Source organism: Cervus canadensis, chromosome 5, assembly GCF_019320065.1.
Source record: "Cervus canadensis isolate Bull #8, Minnesota chromosome 5, ASM1932006v1, whole genome shotgun sequence".
NCBI classification, from domain to species: Eukaryota; Metazoa; Chordata; class Mammalia; order Artiodactyla; family Cervidae; genus Cervus; species Cervus canadensis.
Window position 1 is genome coordinate 82,091,879 of NC_057390.1, and position 9,288 is coordinate 82,101,166.

Genomic DNA, 9,288 nt, shown 5'->3' on the forward strand with positions numbered 1-9,288 from the left:
AGTAATTAAATGTTCAAATTATATTCCTTCAACACCCCCTCCCCCAGGCTGGGCTAGCTTTGTGTAAATTGAATGGCGATAAAAGATCCCACAGTGGGCTTGGTAAATGGCCTGTCATATCCTGCAGGAAAGGAACTCCACAGGCACCAGGACCTTCTGGGCTTCTAGTGTCACAAGTGACAAAGGGCCCATGCCTTCCTGCTTGATGGTAATCACCTGTCACCCACTGATGGCAGAGGATCCAGCTGGGGCTGCTCATTTTCATAATCTGATGAAGATGTCTGGGGCAGGGTGGCAGTAAACTCCCAAGGGGCAAACGCCCCCAGAGGCCAAGTGTGGGAAATGGCAAAACCCAGGGCCCAGCATCTTTAGGTCTCCTCCAGGCCCTAGCTCAGCCTGGGAGTCTGTGTGACAGGCTAGACCTGACCTTCCCATGCCAGGGGCCCTCCCCCGACACACCCAGCCCTTTCTTCATTTCTGATGCTAAGACCCAGCATTCCTGACCACTGGGTCGGTTTTTGTTTTTTAATTGTGGCACAACATACACAACATGATATTTATCCGTTTTAACCATTTATTCAGGACATAATTCAGTGGCATTGAATATATTCACAGCTTTGTGCAACCATCAGCGTTATCTGTACTCAAAACTCTTCCATCCCAGCGTGAACTCTGTGCCCAGTAAAACTCTCACCCTTCCCCTTCCTCCTGGCCTCTAGCAACCGCCATTCAACTTTCTGTCTCTGTGAGTCTTTTTAAAGATTTATTTATTTATCTACTGATTTATTTGGGCTGCCCTGGGTCTCCATGGCCGTGGGCGGGCTTCTCATTGCGGCGGCTTCTCCTCTTGCTGTGGAACACGGGTTCTAAGCACGCAGGCTCAGTGATTGTGGCCCATGGGCTCACTTGCTACAGCAGCATGTGGGATCTTCCCGGACCAGGGATGGAACCTGCGTCCCCTGCATTGGCAGGGGGATTCTTAACCTCTAGACCGCCAGGGAAGCCCTGCCCCTATGATTTGATTCCTCCAAGTACTTCTTACCAGTGGAATCGTGCAATCTTACATGTCTGATTTCTTTCACATACCATGATGCCCTCAAGGTCCGTCCCTGCTGTTAGCAGGTGTCAGGATTTCCTTCCTTTTTGAGGCTGAATAGTGCCCCAGCACATTTTGCTTGTCCATCCACCTGTCACTCAGCCTGTGGGGTGTGGTGCCCTGGTGAGGGGGCCTGGCATGGTAGGCTTGGCTTCCTGCCTCTGGGCAGTGGCTCCCAGCGCTCACCCCCAGTGTTGGTTTCCCTCCCCACTTTGAGTCCACACCTGCTCTGGCCTCCCCTTCAATCCTGCTCCCTTCCTCTATCTCCAGTGTTTGACCCAAGACTTGCCTGTCCAGTCTGTTTCTCTGTAGCTCTCACCTGGCCACCTCTCATGCCATCTCTCAGCCACCCTCATACCCTTTCTCCTTCTGGCTAGGCGACCCTGGGCTGCCCACTCCAGCTCAGGCCCTCAGAGAAGGGACATGGATCCACAAAGGCATTCTCCCGAGTCACCCTGCTGGCAACGGTGCAAGGACTCCAGCCCCCGGTCACTGTTAGCCTCTTACATGTGAGAAGTCTTACAGGTGAGGCCCTAGGGGCCGAGTGATCCGGCAGGACCCTGGGCCAGGTGGGGACAGAGCAGGGGCCATGGCACCTCTGCTCCTGAATCTGATGATGGGAATTCTTCCCACAGCTTCATGTGCTGCCTCCAAACCCCCCTTCCGGGGGCATGATCACCCACGATTGGTGCCATTTTAAATTTTACCCTGGATCAGAGTGAGACACATGGAAAGGAAAGCAGCTGGGCTGTTTTATTAGAATAGAGAGTGAGCCAGCTTTAGACAATAGCTGAGTGTGATGCTGGCCTCTTTGAATAATAACCGGTGATAGGACGCACTTCCTCTGGCATGAAGAGCACAGTGGGTGACATAATTGTACCTGCCTGCATCCAACTTGGCTTTTTTTGTGCTGGTTTCTTCTTTGTTTTTTATTTTGGGGATGGGGTGCTGGGGGAAGGGCTCTCGGAGCTGAATGGCTGTGCAGAAAATGTCGGAAGATGATCAAATGGGGCTTATGTTGACCACAATTGGGCTTATCTCTATGTGGCTCCTGAAGAGAGCCAAGGGCATTTGCTATCTGCCTCTTGGAGGATTGAATCCCGTGCTGCAGCAGCTGTTGATCTTTGACACGCCCTGATGGCAGTTCAGGGTGGAAAATGAGGTACTTTGTGCTCCAGGGAAACTGGTAGAACAGGTCGTTAGGTGGATATTTTCAGAAACTGATTTCATGATCCCAATCTTTGCATCTCCTCATATCTAGAAAAGCTCTAACTCCCTTAATGGTGACATCGGTTCCTCGTGACCAGCAGAAAACCTTTTGTAAAATAAGTGCTCGATTGCATGAACATCACTTTCACTGAAATCACATATATTGACCTTCCCCCAGTACCTCTTACGAGCAGTTTCTCAGAGTTATCTGAGGTGCTATCTCCGGGGCTGCAGTCCTCATTTTGCCCCAAATAAAACTTAACTCACAACTCTCAGGTTGAGCATCTTTTTTAGTCAACAATTTGAAATGGATTTTTTTCCCCAAAGTATGGAAGTTATTGATTTTTCTATATTCATTTTATAATCTACTTTTTCTAAATTCTTATTTGTAGTTTTCCCATTTGTGTTTTGGGCTTTTCCACCAAAAAAAGGAGAAAAAGAAAAATTCAGTATCACAGGCAGATAGTGAGAATTTGTATCTTTCTTTCTAAATCTAATGCCTCTTCTTGCTTTCTCTTGCATTGGCTATACTCCAACACAATGCTAAATAGTAACAGTAAAAGGCATCCTTGTCTTGTTCTTGACTTTAGCAAAAATCTTCTGGTATTTTCCATTTAATGTAATGTTGGATTTTATATATATTCCATATATATGTATATATGAAATCATATTAAGAAAATACCTTTTGTTTACTCTGTTTTCCAGTCTTTGAATTTGTATTTAATTCATTGTGTTTATTTTCTCCATTTATATTATTATTATAATTTAATATATATATTTTTCTGACAGTTGTTTTTGCAAAATTCCACTGATTCTAATATGTCATGTTTTCATTCTGTTATTTCCAAAATATTGTGTAAACTCCTTTTGTAGTTCCTATTTTTCCTAAGAATTGTTTAATAGTCTATATTTTAATTCTAGGTAGAAGGGCTTTTTTAATTTTATTTTTAATCTTACTATTCTCATTGCATTATGATCAGAGGATGTCATTAGTACAAATTCCATTCTGAGAGATTTATGAAGATTTTCTTTGTGGCCTAAGATAGTTAATGTGTATAAATCTGCTATCACACTGTTATTTGTCATCATTGGAGAGCTGATGCCAATTAAATGAGAAAGAAAAATAGGCATACAGAGTGGAAAGGAGTGTCATTACTATCAGATGTTATCATTGTTAAGCTGAAAAATCCAAAGTGAAAGAAACTGAAAGTGAAAGTCGCTCAGTCAACAGAAAATCTATGTGACTCAATACACTTCAAATATATGTGTGTGTATCTGTGCTGTGCTTGCTCTCTCAGCTGTGGGGTCTCTCTTTGCGACCCCATGGATGCAGGCTCCTCCGTCCATGCGGATTCTCCAGGCAAGAACACTCTAGTGGATTGCCATTTCCTCCTCCAGGGGATCGTTCCAACCCTGGTCTCCCACATTGCGGGCAGATTCTTTACCATCTCAGCCACCAGGGAAGCCCAAGAATACTGGAGTGGGTAGCCAATCCCTTTTCCAGGGGATCTTCCCAACCCAGGAATCCAACCGGGGTCTCCTTCATTGCAGGTGGCTTCTTTACCACCTGAGCTATTAGGGAAGCCCATATATATAGAAACTTAGAACTAGTTATATAGTTTGTAAACATTTGTGTATAAAAAGTATATCTACTAGATATGTTTAGCCATGCAAAGACTGTTTCTGAAGGGACCTCCAATAAGGAGAACCACTGGCTGCTTCTAGGGGGAGAACTGGGAGACCCAAAGATGGGGTTTGGTTTAGAGCTAAAACCTAGTCATGGTAGCCATTCCCTGTGGTTCACAGAAATATTAGAGTGACCAAGAAATCTGGGTATCTAGGAAGAAAAGAAGTCCAAGAAAAACTGTAAAGAATAGAAAGAGAGGTACTCTGTGCTTGGCTGTAGAACAGGGGCTCTTGGGGTGGGAGGAGAGACTGCTGGCCTCTGCCCAGGAGAGGACACCAGGGCCCGAGATGGAAGTGGGCTGAGTCCCGAGTCCCTCCTGTGGAGGAGAAGAGGCCACTTGTGATTGGATGAAAGCAATCCCTAAAAGCAGATTTCATCTCTCCTGTTATCGTTGAACAGACGGTGTTTGTGCACTCGTTTTCCTAAAGGAACTGTTGAAAACAAGTCCATGTGTATATGGCTGCAGAATAAATGGCAAAAAAATAACATCATCTGGGGACCATTTTAAGGGCAAAGCTTTTGTTTGGAACTTTTTTTTTTTTACTAAAGAAGAGAAAATTCACGTGTTTGCTCCTGAAGTTTTAAAAGCTTTTTCACTCTCTTGCTTTAAACACGGCCCTTAATGGAATGAGAGCTTTCTTCCCCCCTCCAATAATGATCTGTGATTGCTTCAGAAGCCCACATCTTTAGAAATGCCATAGTTCCTCTTTGCCAGTCCTGATTCCATCACTGATGGAGCCGCCTGAATTTCTAAGCACTGCTGCCAGACTCTCCCTTAAATTTGGGAGATGCACAGCCACTTGGAATTATCCTGACAAACGGATGTCTTTGAAGAGAAACCTAAGCTATAAGCCTTTCGGGTAACACTTTGAGAGCTAAAATAATCCCTCAGTCCTGCCATTTATTGGCGCTTCTGTGGAAGGCCGCTGGGCTTGGAGCCAGAAGTCTTTTTATCACGTCCTGCATTCACCATTAACTTGCTCTGTGAACTTGAATGAATCACTCCTCCCGCTCATCTCAGTTTGTTCATCTGTGGGGGAGGAGAGCATACATTCTGCCTCGCAGGACCACTGGGAAGGTTGAAATCAAATTACGTAGACAATTAAATGACACAGTGCTTGGCACGTGATAAAGGTCAATTGCTAGTTGAGGGCAATGGTCCCCATACAAAGCTCCTTGGAATCATCTCTGAAACTCAAAACAAAAACACGGAAAATCCTGACCTACCCACACAGGTCCCCCGTGTCTGCCCCAGACCGATTCTCATGGTTCTGCGCAGTCTCTCCGTGCGTTGTCGCTTGGGATCCACAGGTCCAGAGTGCTTAAAGTCATGATAGGGAAATGTGACCACAGACAGCTCTCTGTGCGCACATTCCCTGTGCCAATATCCAGCGCCTGGCTGATTCTATCATGCTCCATCAGAAGACTGACAGAAAGTCTTCTTTGGAATTTCTCATGGCAGAACAGATGTCCTCAAAAAGGAACACAACCTCAAAAGCTGAACAGTCTCAGAAGGTAAAATTCAAACAGGAACGATTTATAGTAAACACCATTCTGGTTGGAGCTCACACTTTGTTTTTGTAATGCTTTTTCAACAGAAGATCAGCTTCCTGACGGGGTTTGGTGGGCCTTCTCTGAAGGTCCCTATGAGATAATGGTTACCCTGGCCAGTCCCCCCGAAGTCCGGAGGGGGACACACACTAACTCCACTCAGGGAGTCTGTCATGCCAAGCACCACAGACGCTACTGGAGCTGTCCCCAGAAGTGCCCCTAACATGTGCAGGGCCAGGCCAGAGCTTGAGGAGGCCCACAGTCCATGGCCTAGTACGAGCAGGTCAGTAGAACATAATACCCTAGTCTCTTTGCTTGACACCTGTGCTGGAAGGCAAGGTTTGCATTCAGAACTCTTGAGCAATTTGGGTAGGTTTCCGGTAGAAATGTGGCTACCCCAGGGCTGCTGGCCCCGGGCCTCCCCTCCCTCCGATGTCCGTCCTTCCATCTTCTCCTCTCCCTGCATCGGGAGGGACCACAGCCTCAGCTGCCCCGCCTCACAGAGGCCACTGCTAAGCTTCCACTCGGGCCTAGGGGTGCTCAGTCACAGCCGTGTCTGACTCTTTGGGACCTTGTGGACTGCAGCCCGCCAGGCTCCTCTGTCCTTGGGATTCTCCAGGCAAGAATACTGGAGTGGGTTGCCACTTCCTACTCCAGGGGATCTTCCCAACCCAGGGATTGAACCCGCGTATCTTGCGTCTTCTGCATTGGCAGGCGGGTTCTCTACCACTAGCTCCACCTGGGAGACCCTGGGGCCTAGGGATGTGCATGCCAGTGAGCGTCTCCTTTGGGAGAGCAGGGCTGCAGCAGACTTGGGGTCATTTGGGTGGGGATTCTGGGAGCCCGAGCACCTGAACCTTGGTCTGAGAGAGGAAGGGACATGGGCTCCAGGTGGGCACAGCTTAGACTTGACCCACAGGGAAGGTCAGGGTGGTACCTCTATAGCGTGGACACAGGGCAATGTCCACAGGCAAAGCTCACCTGACTTAAGGTGCAATAAGGGCTGTTACAGGGCGTGGAGGAGTCACCAAGGGTCCCCACACACGGTCGATGGTGTTGGGGGAGGGAATTAGGGACCTGTTCTTGGCAGATAGGAGGAAGGATTTGAAAGAGGTCTTCAAAGGTGAGTGAGAATCATCCAGCAAAGAAGGGAATGTTGATGGGGAGGGTAATTTTTTGTTCATTTGTTTAAAATTCTAATGATTTTTGTTACATCACTTTGATCTAGCTGTTTCACTTTTAGTAAATTATCCTAAGAAAATGATCATTATTGTATCCAGAAAATGCAACAGAGATGGTCATCACTGTTGTGTTGAAGCACTGGGAGTAAGCTAAAGGCTCAAGCCTAAAGATCTCAGATTGATGGGGAGGGTATTTTTAGATGGAGGGCAAACCTCATTCAAAGAAGTGGAGGTGTGAGAAAGTATACAATGTTCGGAGAAACCACATTGGATTCTTGTAAACAAGATGTGTGGTGGTGGAGGAGGTTGTTGAGGGGATGGAGAATGATCATCTAGGTCCTCAGGGACATCACTGCAAAGGGGACAGAGAACCAGTGAATTAAAAGCAACACTTAGAAATAAGAGAGGAGGGCAGAGCATCCTTGGTAATATATATTTTCACACACACATAAAGTGCACTTACAAAGTGGGCAGTTGTCACTGTATTTGCAAATTCTGCAAAGTAATACCTTAATGCCGGAGCGTGGATGCTAAAACCATCTGATGCATTGAAGTTTAGATAGCACGTTAATTTTTATTTGTTAGTGTTTTTTAATAAAGCTACAGAATAACGAAGAAACAGTTCCTGCAAGAATTTTGTTCTTAAGAACTGCATTTATTACAAGATTTTATAGCACTGGGAGCTTTCACAGGCTTTGTAAGCCACAATATTGTTCCAAATGAGTAAATCCAAGTCCTGCCCCAGGATATTAAGAACAAATAGAACAGAAATCTTTCTTGTTCTCATCTTCATTTATATTTTCCGACAGGTTTTTAGGACTGCTTATTGGTGGAATGAATCTGAACAATGGAGGCCCCTGGAGGGGAGGAAAATGTGAGTTGTGAATATGACTTTTCTACCAAACAAAATGAAATAGAATTTAAATCCATTATAATAAACTCCACAGGGCACATCTATTGTCTTGGTGCAGCAGAATTCTTCTGTAATGACTGTGCTGTTGACATTCAAACTCTTTGCTTATAGTGACTAAAAATGAAATGGTTTAGAAGGCAAAAGGCAGTGCTTGGAACCCAGTAGGGGAAAGTGGGTAGCTGGCTCCTGATTAAAAATCCATCTCCTCTTCATCTTGGCTGATTTTGTCTAGTTGTCCCCTACATCCCGTGTGATTTAGGGAAGATCATTCTCCTTTTCTGTGGCTGGCTGAGGTATAAGTATGAGAAACAGCTCTTCTAGCCCTTCTTAGATTTGGATGTGATGGCTAGATAGCCACAACCATGAGAAGAGCCATCTCACAACCATGAGAAGAGCCAGCCAAAAGACAGGTCAACAAAGGGGAAGGTGCAAAGAACTGGGGTCTCTGAAGATGTTACTGAGTCACTGAGTTAACTAATCTGGGACTCATCTTGCTTGGAAAGCCTTTTTAGGTAAGATGATACTTTTTTATTTTGGCAATTGACAGCATTTTCACCAACAGAGAAGACAATGATCTTTTCTAATCTCCCTACCTCTCTCTTCCTGGATCGTTAGATAAATAGTAAATTCATAAGGTTAGCATGAAAGTTCTGGTGGGGTCTTTTGAGACTGGTGAAAGTCTTTGCCTTAAAGAGGATGAAGGGAAATCTATACATATGACAGCCCCCAAAAGCAAGAGAGGTCAGTTCAGTCATCTTATAATCTTACCCACTATAATGTTTATGTGCATACACATATTCTTCATACCAGGAGCTAGAGTGATCATATGAAAAGGACACTGGACTTCATGTCAGACTAAATTCTGGATTCTGTTTTTCACTAACCTCTACGAGTGATCTTGTGAAGGATATTTTGCCTTTTCTAGGCCTCAATCTTCTCTTTTTAGAAGGAGAGCTTGGAATAACTTTATCTCTGGGGTACCTTCTGGCTCTCACTGTTGGTGACTCTACCCTACTTGTGTTTTGTGAGAATGTCACAGCGTGGCCTGCCCCCTCTCTAGCGGGGAATAGAAGATTTCTTGCCACGTGCTAATGGAGGCACATGGCCTAGAATATTTGGACCAGGATTAAGTCCTAATGATATTCTTCCCTTGGATCTTTTAAAAATAATTGCATTTATTTATTGGCTGTGCTGGGTCTTCTTCGCTGCATGGACTTTCTCTAGTTGCAGCAAATGGGGGCTCTTCTCTAGTTGCAATATGCAGGCTTCTCATCACAGTGGTTTCTCTTGTTGTAGGTTTCAGTAGTTGCAGTCCCCAGGCTCTAGAGCATGGGCTCGTTATGGTGCAAGGGCTTAGCTGCTCCAAGGCATGTGGGATCCTCCCAGACCAGGGTTCAAAGCCAGGTCTCCTGCATTGGCAGGCAGATTCATTACCACGGAGCCACCAGAGAAGCCTTCTCCTTGGATTTTTAACTGGTGTCTTTTGCAGAGATCAGGGTAATGCTGACCTGAGAAACTCAGAAGGGCTGGAACGTGCTGTATAAACACTGGTAGGTATGATAGAGTGTTGCTCAAACTGTCCTGTATTATTCCTTCCTGTTTATCTGTGCAAATGTTCTGCTTGGTACCTTTATACAGCCACTTCCTACGT